Source organism: Mus caroli, chromosome 14, assembly GCF_900094665.2.
Source record: "Mus caroli chromosome 14, CAROLI_EIJ_v1.1, whole genome shotgun sequence".
In the NCBI taxonomy this organism is placed as follows: domain Eukaryota; kingdom Metazoa; phylum Chordata; class Mammalia; order Rodentia; family Muridae; genus Mus; species Mus caroli.
Genome location: NC_034583.1, coordinates 30,730,973 through 30,750,246, shown reverse-complemented (window position 1 = coordinate 30,750,246; position 19,274 = coordinate 30,730,973). Strand labels below are relative to the sequence as shown.

General features: G+C 37.2%; 1 protein-coding gene across 5 annotated transcripts in view; it reads left to right on the top strand.

The window, feature by feature from the left end:
• The window catches only part of Nrg3 (neuregulin 3), a 1,097,250-nt gene that overhangs the window by 803,121 nt on the left and 274,855 nt on the right, over positions 1-19,274 (top strand). The window lies entirely within an intron of this gene.

The following is a 19,274-nucleotide window of genomic DNA, read 5'->3' as shown; positions in this document are numbered from 1 at the left end:
TCTGGGCTGGTAGTCTTGGGTTCTATAAGAGAGTATGCTGGCTGAGCAAGCCAGGGGAAGCAAGCCAGTAAAAAACATCCCTCCATGGCTTCTGCTTCAGCTCCTGCTTCCTGACCTGCCTGAGTTCCAGTCCTGACTTCCTTCAGTGATGAACAGCAATGTGGAAGTGTAANCTGAATAAACCCTTTCCTCCCCAACTGCTTCTTGGTCATGATGTTTATGCAGGAATAGAAACTCTGACTAAGACAATATCTTATACCTCTTTATCTTTTTATAAACACATCAAATATTATAGCCTTCTTTCCACTTCTCTCTAGGTATGTGCTATTCTTCCCCAACTCCTAAGAGCTTGGCAGTGCTAGGATATGAAGAGGGTGGCAGTTTAACTGACAAGGAGGCATTGGGTCCTGGTTCATCATTCATTATGTCCTAGAACATTAGGGTGATGTGGCTATTTAGGGACACCCATGTTGCTGTAAATAACCCCTTGTCCATAGTTCTGTAAATAAGCTGAATAAATGATTCGATTTACCAAGCTGGACTTGGGTGGACTTAAACCTTCGTTTGTTCCTTGATGCTGAATATGGTTTGTTTGTTTGTTTGTTTGTTTGTTTTCAGGAAAACTTCACATAGTAATTGTTTAAGCCACATTCCTTTCTGTGCTTCTCTGTGCTGGGCCATCTGGCTCACCTCACCACATAAATATTCTTTCTACAAATGTTTTTCCTTTAATATCAGACCTTATAAATGATCACATGATCATTTTGGTTATCAGATCCGTTACACTTGCATATACAATTCTGAGTATCGTTATACCCAGTAATCAACTTCATGATACCATTATTTGCTTATTAGATTCAGATATTTTGACAAAAATAAAACAAATAATTCTGGTCAAGTTTTCCCTCTCTTCTTGTTTCTTCTACAAGAGCCATTATTATAAATAAAAGAAATTTTGAATCTATGAATTTTCTTCTGATACTACTTCTAGTTAGTATGGAGATTTTGGTCTTTGGATATTTTTAGGTTAACTATGACATATCTAGCTGTCATTTTTTTCTAATGATTTATTCCTTTGTCCCTTTGGTTTTGGTGGTGGGTCAGTTGCCTAGGACTACATTTTCATTAGTTTGTTTTTCAGCTGTATCTAGAAATGAATATTGCATGTTTACATTTCTTTTAAGAGTACATTGTTTTGACTGAGTGTGTGTATCTATGCCGCACATGAGTGAGGTGACCACAGAGGCCAGAAGAGGGCCTAGGATCCCTGGAACTGGAGTTTCAGACAGTTGTGTACTGCCTGGGTGCTATGGAGAAATAGCAAGCACTATTAATCTCTAAGCCATCTTTCCAGTTCTAAACCTACTTTTTATTACAGTAAATTGTTCTGAAGTGTTAAGAGTTTGCTGTTAGGAATTTGTCTGGACTCAATTTTAAGAGTACATTTGCTTATTAGGCTAAATTTATGGTGATCACTTCCTCCTATGATTTCTTTTGAATCTGTTTTGTCTTTTTCACACTTAAGCATGCAACATGCCTAGGTTCCTTTGTGACTATGGGTGAGTGTACTGTGGATCCATGACTCACCTCTGTATCCCACAAATCTGACCTACTGTCTGAGCTTTGTATTCCTTCCCTCTACCCCAACTCCCAATGCTACCTAACATCATACAGATTCCACACCACTTTATCCTCTAGTTACTTTCCCTGTTTACTGTGCATATAGTTAATGCAACAGATTTTGGTTTTTTTTAGTAACTTCTCATATTCAGGACAGATATGCTTGGAACAGCACTGCATAGAACTTGAAAGATTATTTCCCTATACATGAACTCCTTTGACATTTCAGTTTTGTGTATAGTTTTATTTGAATCATACACATATACACACAAAGGAATAATTACCCCTTTATAATACTGCTACTTCCACATGGAAAATTGACATTTTTTTCATTTTTAGGTTATTTAGTATTTTTCCATTCATATGAATCATATACATTCATATAAATAATTTTTAACTCACTCATAAAATTTTCCAATTTTTCCCCAGAGAATCTTAGTATTTTTAAAAGAATTCTTTATTTTCTGTATATGGGTACACTGTAGCTGTCTTCAGACATACCAGAAGAGGGCATCAGGTCCCATTACAGATGGTCATGAGCCACTTTGTAATTGCTGGGAATTGAACTCAGCACCTCTGGAAGAACAGTCAGTGCTCTTAACCACTGAGCCTTCTCTTCAAGACCAAGAATATCATTCTTTATTGGCTAGTTTTACTCCACAATAGTTGGTAATTCTGGCTGCTATTTTGAATGATGTTGATCATTTAAATATTTTCCTAAGTGTTTTCCTTTAGATACAGAAAAGCATACATTTTAAATATTTACTATTTGGGATGACTAATAGGATTCCTTTTTAATTTCTAAGAGCTTAAGTTGTTATAACGATGGTACTAACATTGAAATGTAACTAATTGGTGCCTTACAATGTTTTCTTGGCTTAAACCATCAAGAAACTAACTGAAGCTTTTAAATGCCACAGCAGCATATCAGTGGCCTTAGAGAGAAAGCCAGTCATGAGATGCCTGGTCTAGGGTGAGCCTGAGACAGATTGGAAGATGGTAGGAGTCAGGAGAACTTTTATTTATTTATTTTTATTGGTTATTTTATTTATTTACATTTCAAATGTTATCCATTTTCCAAGTTTCCCCTCTGCAAACCCCCTATCCCATACTCCCTCTTCCTGTTTCTATGAGGATGCTACCCAATCCATCCACCCATTCCCGCCTCATTGCCCTATCATTCCCCAACACTGGATCATGGAGCCTTCACTGGACCAAGGGCCTTCCCTCCCACTAATGTCAGATAAATACATCCTCTGCTATATATGCAGCTGGAGCCATGGGAGGAGAACTTTTAAATAGCATCATAAGTCAACTTGAGACTTACTCAGAGAAGGAAGAGGATTTGACAGGTGCTCTCAAATGCTTTAAATATCTCTGTAGAAAACAGACATTGAGAACCTGAGTTTTACCACCAGAGGAGGTGTAAGTGTCCAGGTTTCTAGATACTTCAAAGGACTAACTCTAACTTGTAGTTTCTGTTTTTGTATGAGGTGTTGGGTTGTAAAGAAAGGAAGAGTGATCACAGATGTTTCCAGTGTCCCAGGCCTAAGAAACAGAAAGCTTGCTGAAATAACCTGAAAACCTGATGCCCTTTCTTTTACAAGGTAATTTATATGAAGAAATCAAACTGTCCTTAGTAAGTTACAGATCTCAAGATCTGTAAGATCTCCAAAAGTAAGACAGAGAAAGACTGAAGAAGACACACAATGGGGAACTCTGGTCTTTACACACACACACACACACACACACACACACACAAGCACCACTTGTACATGAGAGAAACTAAGGGCTGCAGTATACTGTCTCGTGGGGCACATCATTATCTTGAAATGATGTAATGTTAAGAGCCTCCTCCTGTCAATCAGTGAAGTCTGTGTGAGGACTTGGAAGGCTGATGTGCTCAGATCTGCCTGGTAGTCTTTCTCTTTATTCCTGCCTCTTGTCTCAAATGACAAACAAACAAACCAACAAAAACAAAACAAACAAACAAAAAAACCAGTCATTTCAACTCTCACCATTGCTTCTCTGCAAATGGTACCCTTTCACGCTTTCACAAACCTGAACTTTCCCTCCCCACCAACATGCCTGTGCTGATCAGCTGCAGCCGCTGTACCATGTCAGGGATAACAAAAGAGTACTGCAGAGTCTCTGCACCACGGGCTTCTTTGCAAAGGTTTTCCTTTTCATTTGTTTCTCCTGTTTTTAAAATGCCAGGAAGGGATTTACTCTGCTTATGACTTCTAGCAAATATTTATATAAAGATAGAATTTCTCCTTTACAGTTTAAGTAGGGTACTTTGCTTCTCCCTCCTTGTGGATGGTTGTGCATAATAAAAAGTTCACATGAGAAAATTATGTCCCTGATCCTAAAGTTGGACTGATTAATCTATATTTCTGATATTCTTACAGAAAAATATGGTGGCATATTAGAGAAAGTGTATGTGTATATGTATATATACACATATATGTGTATATATATATATACAAATATATATTTAATGCATACATTTATGTAATTATTAAATACATCTGGTTTTGTTGTATTCATATTAGAAACAATCTTGCTGTGTATTCAAGGCTTGACTAAAATCCTCAAATTCCCTTTCTCAGTTTCAGAGGGCTGAGTTTATAGGTTTGGCCCACATCACTAGAGCTGATTAACTATTATTTAAATGAGTCTTCCCCCGCCCCAAGACTAGTAGCTCACAGAGATGAGAAAGTCATCACTAGACTATTGAAAATCTAGAAACTATGTTTTAGAGTGTTTTTGTTTGTCTATTCTTAAATATGTAAATATTGGGCTTTTCTTATAAATGTTTCAACTTTAAGATGAATAAGAGGTAACTTGGAGAAGCTTCTGTGTACCCCAATGAAGATCACAGTTCCTTTTCAAAATAACAAGAAAGAGCTATTTTGAGTCAGATTGAAAAATGTGGGGTGAATTTAAGAGTTTGGATGGCTAGGTGTCAATCTTGCACCTTCAACAGTATCCTTGGTACTTTTCCTGTCCTGACTTGGAGTTGCAGTGACAAAAAAAAAATCTCTTTCCAACCCTTTACGTTTTCTGAGGCTCAGTTAGTTCAACTACTAACTTCAAACCAAAATAGAAATGTCACAGGGTAGCAGCTTCATAATATAAATAAAATGCATAGTACTATTGACATTTCAAAAGTTCACTCAGATGCCTTGAAGGACATACGATGTCACTAAGAAGGTTAAGTTAAAAACACACTGAGCCAGTTTGTGCTAATACAACACCCAAGTACTGTACAAAGTTCTGGTGGCTGTGATGTCTGCTCTAAGAATGAAGGGAATGAGAGAGACTCTTCTTAAAGGCTGCTGACTGCCAACTTCTCATCGAGTATCCTGTGCAGCAAGAGAACAAAGGACACTAGGATCCCTCTTCTGAGGACACTAACTAATCTCATTTCTAAGGTCCACTCTCCCAATCTGATCACTTTGCAAAGGCTCTATTTCTAAGAACCATTCCACAGAGATTAATTTATCAGCATTTGAATTTAGAGGAGGTACATACACAAAAGCACACACAGAAGATGAACTTCATATTGGGTTTATATTAGTGCAACTGCACAGAAGGAGTATAAGAACCTGAATAAGCAACAGAGTAATCATNCACTGAGCAACTGCAAGGGGATCTAAAGAATGCATGTTTTTTACCTATTAGTGTTCAGCTCAGTTTACAAACCGAGGTGGCTTTAGAGGTACAAACATATTCATATGCTCTTCTCCCTTGAGATCAGCACTGAAATTTTGGTATGACCAGCTGCATTCTAAAAATTTGACAGGAAAAATTGTGAATTTAGAGATTAAGNGTCCACTGTTCTGCTAATAAGAACTAGAATGGAAGTCAGTTGCAGTCACCCCTGATAAAATAAGCAAAAAAAAAAAATGGCTTTAAAACAAAATGAAACCTTGATTTATTTTATGACTGGCATTTATGATTACAGAGGAAGGTGTTAGGGAGGAATCAGAGACCCGAGAGACTTACTATTGCGCTACCTACTCCTTCCCTAATAGCATCATGCCAAGCAAATTAAGTTTGAAACTGATTACCACTGATTGCAAAGCTCTTTATATGTAATTTAAAGGATCTATAAAGAACAACTAGTGGTCTGGTTGCCAATATAAATTACCCTGCAACAGGAAATTTGAATGCTTTGATCTCTTAGCTGTAGATACACAATGCTAAATTATTTTAGGAATATATATATATATATATATATGCATATATACATATATAATTAAAGAAAATAGTTTTTACTTTATCAGTGGAGAGAAACTTCTCCCCATGCCATAATGTATTTCTTGCTTAGAACTTATCCTTTCTTAGTTCCTTCACTGGGTAATGTAGGCTGACAGAGGAACAAACACCCCCAGAACACTCACAGAGGGACCAAATGACAGAGCCATAACAATGAAGAACTATATCTTGGAAAGTGTGGGGTTGGACACCTTCATCCTGAGGTTGTACTGAATGACTTCATTCTCCATAGTGACATTTCTAAAGAAAGGAAACTCAGATATAAGTAAACAAAGTTTCATAATCTTCTGCTTCCATGATCTCATCCATGTTCACTGGATCACATGTAGAAAGAAACTAAGAAAAATTCTTTATAGTCAGCTACAGTCCCTTCCCTACCTATGTACCCAAAGGTTCTTGTGTGTGTCAAAAGCCCCACAATGCAAGACCAAACTTACTGTTTCAAGATAACAATCACTGTATGATGACTGCCCGTATATTCCCTTTCTATTCAAGGAGACATTGCTCAGGTCTTTTTCCAGATCACCAACAATTTTCTCTGAATAAGCCATTTTCAGTGTCTGTAGTAAAGGCTTATACCCCTGTCGAAGTTATATTGTATGCACGAAGGACACGGTTACCTTCACCGAGGTTTCCCCTTTGTTGTTCACTGTTTGCTACTGTTTGCTAGCAATCAGCCCTACTAATACTGAGCATTCTATAATCTAGGTGGACAACTGTGGACACAGAAAATGAAGAAGGTTTCCAGTGCTCAGAAACGAAAAGTCATGGCCAAAAATCCCAGGGCCCAAATAGCAGCATTGGTTCTTACTAATTTGGTGACATTGTCAAACTACCAAGTCATTTTATACCTCTGGCTTTATCTTTAAAGTTACAAATAAAATAATGCTGACCCAAGACTGTCAAGTGGAACATGTAGCCAGTTATGTTAAGTGTCTAGCACAGAATCTGAAAAATAGAAAGCACTTGATAAATGCAACTTCTCCTTTTTTATATCAAAGAATACAGATTAATTCCAGGAACCCCAGTCTCTTCTTATTTACTTCTAACGAATGAGTTTTTTTTTTTAAATTCTAATTATGAACAGGACTAATTATGTTGTAGCCTTGGGAAGTTTGTAGAGTAGGTCATTAAAGTTGTAATCAGAATTGTGGTGTGACTTTTATACAAACAAACACACACATTCATATATATATATATATATATATATATATATATATATATATATATATGGCTGATAATAAATCCCCCAGAAACTTATATATGATGTAACTTTTTATTTGAAGCCAAGGAACAGGATGAGAATACTAGAGCTTTTCATGTTCAAAAGAGTGTAGACAATTCAAGTAATTAAGAGGCAGGGCTCTATAATGTGCTAGGCCAGGTAGATTAGCTTTGGTGCCAAAGGAGAAAATTACATTTTAGAAGGAAAAAAATTCATTGCCTCAAGGTGCTGAGAGCAAGATGTGAGAGCATGTGTGTGTTGAGAGCATGTGTGTGTGTCTTATTGTATGTCATTGAAAACATTTGTGATAAAGGAACACATGGCATGGGTAGGAAGGAATAGTGAAGATCTACATTGAGACTGAAGTAAAGACATTTTTTTTACTATTGTTTAAGCACACCAAACACACACACACAAACACATCACACAAACACACACATACATACATACATACAGAGACAGAGAGACAGGCAGAGATAGAGAGCAAGATGTTGCCTTAAACTGTATAAAGAAAAGTGATATTTGGTCCTCATGGTATAAAAACATGCATGGGTCTTTGTACTGCATTATTGAACCTCCACAACAATCCGTTCCTTCTTGAATTAAAGCCAAATTTTAGTAGACATGATTTGAAATAAAGAATATATCTTCTTGAATGTGTCCATATTTATTTTTTCTATTTCTCCATAAATTATGCAATATAACTATTCATGTACCATTATGCAGTTCATAGGCAAGTACTATACTATTTTATATAAGGGGCTTGAGCATACTCAGATTGTGATGTCAACAGAGTCCCAGAGCCAGTGTTAAACTGACAGTGTAGAAAACTGTCTAGATAAATCTAAACATATATATCCATGTCCACATACAAATGTGGGCCATGTAATATATTTGGCAATACAACTCAAAAATGACTTGTCTGTGCTTCCTTATGTAACCTGTCTTCAGATCAGCCTTCTATGTGAGGAAGACACTTTTTACCATGTTTTCCTGACCAGAGGCTTCAGTCAATAGAAGCACTAAATCTGAACATTTGGTTTCTCCAATTCATTTTCTGTGTTTGTGGTTCATATCCTATAGAAACTAGACGAATTTAGGGTGACAGTGCCTGTCTGGTAGAGCTCCTTGCTTCACACCGAGTTCTCCCACTCTCTCTGCTTCCTTCTGTGTGTATGTCTCCATCTCTGTCTCTCTGACTTCATTCTCCATCAACCTGCAATAAAGTAATTTCACTCAATGTTAATTTACCATTCTCTGTCAAGGTTCTCACCAGTCTTCACCTGTGCCATAGTCTTTAGTATATTTTATTGACTTAAAGATTTTTCTGTGTTCAAATACAGAGGCAGATTTTTTGGCTTACTTAATTTTAATTGATCATTTATATTGACAAGTTGGAATCCTTTAACATAGTAAGCTAAAAGTTTTATTGAATGTTATGTTTGTTTTCTTTTAGCAATTTCAAACTCTATTAAATTACCCTATCAAGTTTGAATAAGTATATCATTAAATTTATGTATATCATATATATACATAAATTATATGTAAGTATAAAATGAGATAGGCCATTCCTTACTAAAATAGTTAGTAGGCCACAGAACTAAAGAATATATATACACGCATAGGAATAGCCAAGTACATCAAGAGATGGAGAAAATCAGTCCCAGGTGTTGATTCAACTTGAATATTAAAGCAGCTTTGCACACACATGACTTCCTTGTGTCCTGGGACCTTGAAGAGCATTTCTCTCGGCCCCAGAGTCGTCTACATGAAAGGGTTGTAGAAGCACCTCCTTTTCCTGAGAAGCTGCTGTGAGAGTTACTTCACCTCACTTGCATAAAGCTTTCAGCACAGGTGTGCTTGGCATAGGCCTTCAGGGAAGCTTGTCTTTGCTTTAGAGGCTTTTCTGTATACTGAAATCCTTTCTAAGAACACTTTCTGATCAATGTAGTCTAAGATAAACACAAAGAAGAGCATCCAGTGAGATCCCTCCATGGTTCTTGTTAGTGGTAAGGAATCATAAGCTATTTAGTGATTTTAAATCATTACTCATCTCGGGAGCTTTCATTTTAGCTTGCCAACAGTCTGGTTAAGCACTGTAGTGGTGTGAATGAGAAAGCTCTCCCAGAGGCTTGAGCACTGGAGTACTTTACTTCTAGTTATTGTGAGTATTTGCAGAGGTCCTAGGAGTGGGACCTTGTTGGAGGATGTACCTCACTGGAGACTGGCTTTGTGCTTGTGGTTCAAGATGTGAGCCCTCAACTTTGAGCTTGAGCAACCATGCTTTCTCTCTGTCATCATGTCCCTCTGGACCTGTGAGCTAAAGCAAGTTCCCTCTTCCTTAAGTTTCTCTGGTCACAGTGTTTATCACAGCCAGAGAAAAGTAACTGAAACATGTGCCATCTTCTGAATTCCCCTTACCTGGCCCTACTCAAGTGTGTGTGTGTATTTGTGTGTGTGTGTGTGTGTATGTGTGTGTGTAAATACATGCCCATGACTGTGTCTGTGTGTATATCCATGTTCACTTGTGCTTGTGTGCACTCATGTGTCGGTGTATATGTGCATTGAGTGTGCATGTGCCTATGTGTGTGTGTGTGTGTGCATGTGAGTGTGTGTGCACGTGAGTGTGTGTGTGTGCATGTGAGTGTGTGTGTGTGCATGTGAGTGTGTGTGCGTGTGTGTGTGATTTATTTTTTCACTGCCTTGTCGATTCTAAGTCAGTACCCCTTTTGAATCTTGGCTTTGACATAAGGTGAATACAACAAAAGAACCAATGTTTCATTGGAATGATTTGGAAAAGGCTGTTGTAAGACATGGCATATGAATGTAGGAATCTCTTTGATTTTTGGAGAAAAGCATTTAATAGCAGAGAAATTGAGAAAAAAAAAAAGAAGACATGGTTTCTGAACCTTGTTCTTGTACTTGTGCCATTTAATGTCTTACCCAGGTCTCAAGTTCTTCTTTTGAAACTTTCTCCTCTACACATCTTTGGCAGCTGGAGCAAGTGCCTTTTATGATTTCTTCTCTACACCATTATACGTTGAGGATAACATCTCTCTAGGCACATAGTTTAATTAGGATGGTTGGTTTTGGTTTTGGTGTGGGTATATATGCACAGATGTGCCTGGGTATCTATCATATAATACAATACTGGGGAATTCCACTGATAGAATGTCAAATGAAAATGGTGCTGTTTAATAGAGTCGGCACAACAAAGAGCTTAAATCATATTTGAAAACTAAATTGTCTGCCACATGGTATGTGGCATCCAAAGTACCCATATTTCCACACTGAAAATGCATAAATGCTGGCTAGGGCCATTGCCCCATGGGTAAAGCAATCACTCCCCAAGCCTTGCAACAGGAGCTTGGATTTCCAGCATCTACATAAAAGCCTAATCCAGCCTAACCCATCCTTAAACTCAGCATTCCTAGTGGGAGATGGAAGATGGAGGGGAGGAGAATCTCCTGAAGCTCAGGTCTAGGCAGCCTGAAGCACAAAGACAGACACCATGAAGTGCTTCTGCACCACAGGCAGAGCTGCAACACCCTAGGCCTCACTCCTCACTGGAACCTCTCCCCAAACACAGGGGAGTGTGTCACATGTCTTTCATTTGAATCCTTCCTTTTTGCTTATTTCAAATCTCTGAATAACATAGGAGCTTCAGTGTCTTGGTTTGTAGTCCCCAAAGTGTCTCCTCCCTTCTTATGTTAATCTAGTGATTCTCCAAGAAAAACAATTCCACTATTTTGCCCCAAATTTAAATAAAGCATTATTTAAATATCAAATATTGACCAAGGGATATACTTTTGTCAGGACCATTCCCCAGAACTTCCCACCTGGGACTGGCCTTGAACCAAGTGTTTCAGTGGTTTATGTGGCCAAACCCAGGCCACCATACAATCCCATGAGGCTTTGTTATTTCCCAAGAACTACAACTCACCACATCCCAGGACATTTCTTGGGCAGGTGGGGCTTGCAGGATAATTCTGGGCACTACACTTACCTAGCTCATCATCATCATCATCATCATCATCATCATTTTCCAAAGTTTGTGTAAATGACACTTCAGTGTGCAGAATATCATAATTAGGAAATGGGGCTTTTGTACGAAACTGATGTAGGTCTAGTCACATGGTTCTCTTGTTTCCTCTGGTGTCTTCTTAACAGGTTTTCAGACTCATGGTGCTTATGTTTAACTGAGTATCCATCTAAACCTAAGAGTCTGAATCACTTTGGGAGGTGGAGGGGGCAGATGCTGCTTTAAGCTCAACTCAGTCTGAGTTACATGACTGATTTTCATATGAAACCATTCTTCATTAAGGAGAACGTTTCCTTCTTGCTGATGATTGCCATAATATTGAAAGATTCTGTCTGACTTTTTGTGTGTGTATTTGTTTGTTGTGGGGTTTTTTTTTGTATGTTTTTTCCTTGTTTGTTTGTTCTTCAGCAGTAAATCATTTGTCACAGAAAGGAGATCTAGTATTGTAAATTGCAATCAAAGCTACCCTCTTCCTCTCCACTAGAGAAATGCTGTTCCTTGTTAGTGGATTGGACAATATCCTGGGAGAAATGGGACATTATGCTATTGAATTAGGGCGCTGTATCTCCAGAGCCTTCGAAAATGGCTTTAAAAAACAATCTATATTTCATGTAAAGCTTTCTTTCTATGATCTAAACATGTAAGCTAAAAGTCTTTTTTCCCCCTTTGCCTTAATTATTCAGAAAGCTCTGTGACTTTTTCAGCTTGTTCTGTGATGTTTGCAAGGGGATTTGTAAATGACACTATGTGGCTACTTTGCCCCTTTCTCAGTGAGACAGTAATTATTACCACTTCTTTTGAAACATGCTGTGGGTGGTTTATCAGTTCCTTTGTTAATGAGCTGGCCTTCTCCTTTATAATGCCAATCATAGGAACACCTTTTAAATAAGAATTATCTCTCTGCTTTATTTAATTTATTTATTTTTCTGATATGTCCTTATCAAGCGTTGGGGAATCACTTGCACAGCCCAGACAGAGAAGAATGGCTTCTTCTACTTCTTGATCTCTCTCTCTCTCTCTCTCTCTCTCTCTCTCTCTCTCTCTCTCTCTCTCTCTCTCTCCTCTAATCGTGGGCATCTCTGTATGTCTGATCATCAAATGTTGGCAGTCATTGCCCTGTGTGACACACCTCTGCAAAATGCTTTTCAAATTCAATAGAACACGAGTATTAGAAAGATCCAAAGTAAAGTGAGCTGAAGAAAGAAGCAAGAAGTTCTTTGAACCTTTTATCCTTGTGAGGCTACTGCCCAAGAGCTCTTAGAGTTCATTTTGATGTTATACAAAGTGTGCTGGTGATCCAATCAAAGCAGACACCTTCAGTCTAGTGATTACAAACAGCATTGCTTCATTTGATCATTACCTCTTGTTAAAGTAGCCTGCCAGTGCTCAGGCTGTTGAAGAGGTAGATGCATGCTATATTTGTAGCTGGGCTGTGTGAGCTCATTAAGTGCTTTATGTAGTTTATACAAGCATCTATATGGTACTTGAATTCCTTATTCAAAACAAAACACCAAACAATGCCACTGCAACATTGCAAAATACAACCAAATGCAAAAATAATAGTTATGGTATCAGTGCTATATCTCAGCTTAAATCTGGGTGTTCCTGTTGTTTAATTTTCTTTGGACTACCCAGAATAATTTTCTTCCATACAAATTTGCCTAAGTTAGCAAATAAACCACATTACACATAGTTATATGTGGACTTCATAAAAACAATGAATACAATTTTATCTCCAATCCCACAAGTTGCATGAGTAATTCATATAAAAATAATCTTAACTATCTGAAATACAAATTAATCTGGATTTCTTTTTTGATTTGGACATCCTTTGCATCGGGGGATTCATACTGTGGCCTTGGCTGCTTTGTGGATGTACCTTGGTATCTATAACAGCTGGACTTGTGCCTCTCCCTTAAAGCTGTATGTTGAAAGCTTTACTGACTCCTAGTGATGCTACCTGAAGGTAGATCCATTAGGAAACAACCATGGTCAAAGGGCATTTTAAGAGTAGAGCCTTAGTCATCTAGGAACAAGGCTTTAAGAACAGAAGAGACAGGTCACAAGTTGGGTATATGCAATTCCCATAGAGAGACTTCATCAGATCCTAACATGCTAATAGGCTTATCTTGGACAAATTATTATGTTTTATTTCACATGTGGTAAAAATCAAAGCTAAAGTGGAAAGGATGGGTTACTTAGCTTACCTAAATTATACTATACTGTATTGTACTAAATCATTGCACTATATAATATTTTACTTAATCATGGAATACTATATCCTAAATCATCTGATACCTTCATTCTGTATTACAAGTTTTAGTTTTTTAATGGGTGTAGTAATAGTTAAATGAAAAGAGTAAGAAAGGTCAGGCAAACATATTAATCACTAAATATTTTTTGAGGCTGATATTAACACTCTACAGCAATGACTGTCCCTAAGAGCATAATCAAAGGTAAAATGATAAGATCTAGGTTAATGGTCACTGCTTTACTGGCCACTGGTTTGATGCCAAATGATGTACCTGGCCAGGTAGCTGCTACTGTGTCTGGTAGAGAAGACCTTAGGGAAGCATAATCATACATTTGCTGTTGTGTCCCTTCAATGTGTCTTACATTTATCACTCTTCTCCTATGTTCCTTGGTGACTCAGTGTATTCTATTTCCTGCATCTATGTAGAAGACTTGAAACTTGAAAGTGAAATCATAGTAGGTTTAAGTTAAGAAATTGGTCTCCATTAGATTTTATACCCAAGTTTTTCAATCCAGATTTTGCCTGAAAGGGTAAATTATAAAATGAATCCTAGTGTTTTCTCAAGACTTTGAATACAATTTCATTACTCAGAAATATCTGAGAGACATTAGATTTTTTCCATCAGCCATTCTGGGAAGCCTCTAAAACAATAAGGCATTGCAGTAACATTAGGAAATCTCCACGTTATCGAAGACAGCTGCTACACTGAAATTTACACAAATCCAACCCGAAACTCTTCCTTTTATAGTCAAAAGTGTTGTAGAAAGGCTGTACCCAAAGCTAATCAGTAGATAATGTTAATACCAAGTGGTTAACTTACAGATCTTGCTGTCTTAATTAGTGTTCCCTTTTTAAATAAAACCACTTAATTAAATTCTCAGTTCAGCTAAAGAAAGCTTACACTTTAATCAATGTTGCAATATTCTCTGTGGTCAAACCTACAGTCTAGTTTCAATTGAAGATTGGCTGGGGACATGCATTTGTTCTAAAACTATTAGTGCTTTTGAGCCAAGGACTCTAGGCTACAGATCCTTAGGGAGAAAAAAATTCTGGCCTGCCCATCATATTTATACTCAGAATAAGCAGCTTTTGAATAATGATTTTTCCATATCTGTCTTATTTGTTCTGGGTCATTCACTTCAAGTTACGTCAATTCATCTTTTGCTTTTGTTTCTTTGATTAATAGGTTTTACTATCGATTTTATTTTTAATCCAGAGTCTGCCATTGAGAAGCGTCATCAACACCGGTTTCCTAGCTCTAGAGGGACTATGGAGCTCTGGAGACTTCTGGTAGCTTCTAGAAGCTTCCTGGAAGACCATCTTTCTGCTCTCAAGTTTTTAAGTTTCACAGATGAACGATATCACATAGGATTCAGCTGTTTGCTCTGAGTTGGTTCCAAACAACACAGTGTACTTCAGTGATGTACACAGTGCACACAGCATTCATCTGAGATGCCCCAAAGCACAGAAAATTCTTTCATCATGATTCAAAACATGTCATTATTTTTGTATTTTCTTTACCTATTTTCTCTTCATTATTACTAGGTACTTATGTCAACTCCATATGATGGCTACTGTGAATAACACTGTGGTGAATATAAACATGAAATATCCCCTTAGCATCCTGCTTTAATTTTGTTTGACTGTATATTAAAAGTAAATAGTGAGGTTGCTGAATCAGATATATTTTCCATTTTTTGAGTTAGTTCCACACTGTTTTCCTTGTAGAGTGTACTAACATACATTCCCAATATTGATATGAAAGAAGTTCAAAGGACATACTTTATCTTCTAGTAATTATGCACTGTACTGGATGGTTTTGTGTGTCTGCTTGACACAAGCTGGAGTTATCACAGAGAAAGCAGTTTTAGTTGGGGAAGTGCTTCCATGAGATCCAACTGTAAGGCATTTTCTCAATTAGTGATCAAGGGGGAAAGGCCCCTTGTGGGTGGGACCATCTCTGGGCTGGTAGTCTTGGGTTCTATAAGAGAGCAGACTGAGCAAGCCAGGGGAAGCAATCCAGTAAGGAACATCCCTCCATGGCCTCTGCATCAGCTCTTAGTTCCTTACCTGCTTGAGTCCCAGTCCTGACTTCTTTGGTGAAGAACAGCAGTAGGGAAGTGTAAGCCGAATAAACCCTTTCCTCCCCAACTTGCTTCTTGGTCATGATGTTTGTGCAGGAATAGAAACCCTGACTAAGACATACAGCAACTATTATGTATTTAGAAATTGTTGAACAAATTTTACATATTCTTATTGAAGAAAATATGCAAGACAATAATACAATGCTGGTTTTATTTGTTTATCCCTTCTATTATATATATATATATATATATATATATACATGTATATATTTCAAAGCAAGTTATATATCATGAATGTCTATAATTTGAAACTATGAATAAAAAGAAAGAAATGTTATTATTCATTAGAAAATACTCTTCCAAGCCATAGGTAATGAGAATTTTTTTAATCAAAAATTTGTCTTTAAGTCGTTATCTACAACATTTCAATACTGGATAATAACTTATAAATTTAGGTCTATGGCTTCTAAAATAATAGTTTCACTTCATGGTATCTGAACCATATTTTCAAGTATTTATAAAATGTGGAATGAATTTACAATTTGTACATTGAACAAATTTCCATGGAGAGAATCAGAAAGTTCATAAGTAAGGCAGAAGATTGAAGACAGCCCACTACATTTGCAGGGAATATAATTCTTGTCATGGGATCTTGAATTAGCAAGGATAACTGTGCTGTGTCTGCTCCCTTTCTGAAAGCTGAGATAGTACTTCAATGAACACTGCAACTGGGATCTATTGAATGATTACCATGAGCCACTTTTATAATATATTTTATTATAAATTGTAATTCTAGACATTAACTGCTCTTATCTTCATGGATGAGAAAGATTACATAGTTATTAAATACTGGATTCAGGATTCAGAATCAGGCAATTCTATAATCACTTAGCTCCTAGGTACTAAATGTAGTTTTACCTAGCTCTCTCCATTTTCCTTATGCAAAGACTGGCACTGAAGAGTATTGGCAGAAGACAAGGTAAAACACTTGGAGAGATTGTCCTTTGTCAAATCTCCATTTCACAGTGTCCTGGAAATTAGCAGCGTGATTCGCTATGACCAAGTAGCTATTTTATAGCCATATCCAAAGTAATGACAAGTTTTTCTAAGAACGAAGGTCTATACAGTCAGGAATATATAAACTTTGCATGCAACAATTTCCTTCTGAGAACTAATTAATTTATTTTGTTTAAAATCAAGCACTTATGTTTCCCATAGAAGTTTAACAGACTGCATATAACACAGGTGTTGAAATTATGTTAATTATATTTGCATTGTTCATATATCCCCCCCACACTTTTTTATTAATCTGAAACCCATCCTTGCTGACAGAAAGTATGCTGTTTAGTTATAAACATAGGCAAATCGGAAAGTATAGTGTAACAACTCTATGTGTTATTATTTTCTTTACTAGTATTATGCTCATTTAATTAAAGTTGAGTTGAAATGGGAAACAAAGACCATAAATAACTCATTCAAAGTACATTCAGACGAAAACTAAGAGAAATGTGAGGATAGAAACTCAACTTTTATTCAAGAATTGCTTTAAGCCAACCAAAGGTGGTAGCTCCTCTGGAACATATACAAATGGCCAAACCAGGTTTTTATTGATTAAGTTTGGTCTATGGCAATTTTGTATAAATATTTAGAGCACTCAAGTTTTTCTTGACCACTACCTTTTTTATCTCTCCCCCACCCCTGTTATCCACTCTCCAACTTCTAAGTTCTTTCTCCACATTTCTGTCATTTTGTTTCATGAGCCACTGATTATACCCAAGACCAGGCCCCTGACCATTCATGGGTATGGAACTAATAATTGGAACAAGTTGACTCACCTTTGGCTAGACAATTTGGTAACTGTTCCTCCTGGTGAGTTCATTAATAGACAGCTGTTTCATCAGGTGGTGTAGGCCTAGTGATCCCCTTCCTGACCCTTGATTAGCTGTTGACAGAACCAGTCTTAGAGGTAGTAGCACCAGCTGCTGAGATTACATTAAATTGCTTGTGTCAGGCTCTGAAGCCAGTAATACCCTGGTCTTCTCCCCTCTATCTTCTTGTTCTTATTCTTTCTGTTCTGAGTTGTTGTTTGAAACATAGTGGGGTTGCTATATGTACCCCATTCAGGGCTAAGTACTCAACTCACTTCTGCCTTAGCCTGTTCAGCAACCTCAAGTCGCTGCTGCATTCATTGCTATTTACTATCCTGCAAGATGTTTATGGGGCAGTGAAAGTTTGTCAACTGGACTACTGAAAAGTTTTTCCTTTGGGGTTCTTCTGTATGTAGTCTTGATATATTGGCAATTTCTGGTTCAACAGGCCAGACAAAACAAGTATTGAATTCTAGGCAAAAGTAATGCATTTTGTACTTACTTGTCTTGCCTGGAATTCATAGGTCTACTGGTTGTCTTTGGACATTCTCTCTCTCTCTCTCTCTCTCTCTCTCTCTCTCTCTCTCTCTCTCTCTCTCTCTCTCTCTCTCTCTCTCTCTCTGTCTGTCTGTCTTTTTATTTTAACTAAAAGCAGCCACTGAGTTTTTTTTCTCATAGGCAATGTAGAGGAGAGAGAAATGATAAGAAATGATGTGTATTATTTCCATTGAATCATGACATGTGGGAAGGAGAGTGAAGGCAAATCTGAGAGGGTGTGGGGCAGAGCAGTTAAATGTACATTTGAAATTACTCAGTCTTCTCCTCTGGGGACATTGGTGGAATGTGGTACAGGCTCTTCATTGGCTTGACCTTACAGATGCCAGAGCTGGGTTTGCATGGTGTCTATCTCTTTCCTTGCTCTGTGTGCACCATTGCCAGTGGCCAATCTCTTTATTATTGGAAACAATCATAGTTGTAGCTACATGTTCTCACCTGCCCTACTTGGTTTCAAATGTCACCTCCATGCTTCTCTTCCTTATGACCTTTTATATTTTGAAATAAAACAAAATATTTATTAATAAGTTAGTTTTCTAACAAGACAACTTTTTCAACTTAGAGTAAACATAGGAAATCTGAAGCTAATTTTGCCCACAGAATAATGTCTCACCTCTTGCAAACTAACTTAGCTTTGTGGTTATTTCACAGTTGGTAATAATTCTCTCATTTTCCTCATGCAACCTTTTGTCAACCCTGTTTCCTGCCTGGGTATGCAGAATCAAACCTTTCCTATGAAATAACAGGACAATATTATATTTTTCTTTTTAATATAGTAGTTATGATGCAGACTTCTACAAGATAAAGAAATACAGAGAACAGGTGAACTGAGTGTGTTTTCAGAGCAAAGAGAGAAAAGAACAGGTTACTAAACCAGTTAAAGAAAGATTTATGATATTTTTAAGAGAAAGCCATATTGATGATTAAGCATTACTTATACACTCTTAATGCCCTTCACTTATTGTATTATCTATGCTATGAGATGAAACCAACATTATGTATATAACCACTACTATTATTTTTTATACTGTGTTTTTAAAAAAGAAAACAGTAAATCTTCCCACCATCCAAAATAAGGAACAGAAGAAAGCCACAAGCATCACCAGGCTCAATCATGCAATAGAAGTGTGTTTGAAGACACATTCCTCTCTGATGCTTCAACATTGTCGTAGATCCAACTCACTTCATCAGCAGTCCATGCTAACACCACTCCAACTTCATGATTAGATCTATGTGTGATTTTTTTTAAATGAGAAATGTATGAGGCTCATATATTTTCCAATTATAGCACCAATTAGCAATGGCCTGTGTGCCTCTGTGCCTCTTTCTCAACAGGGCATGA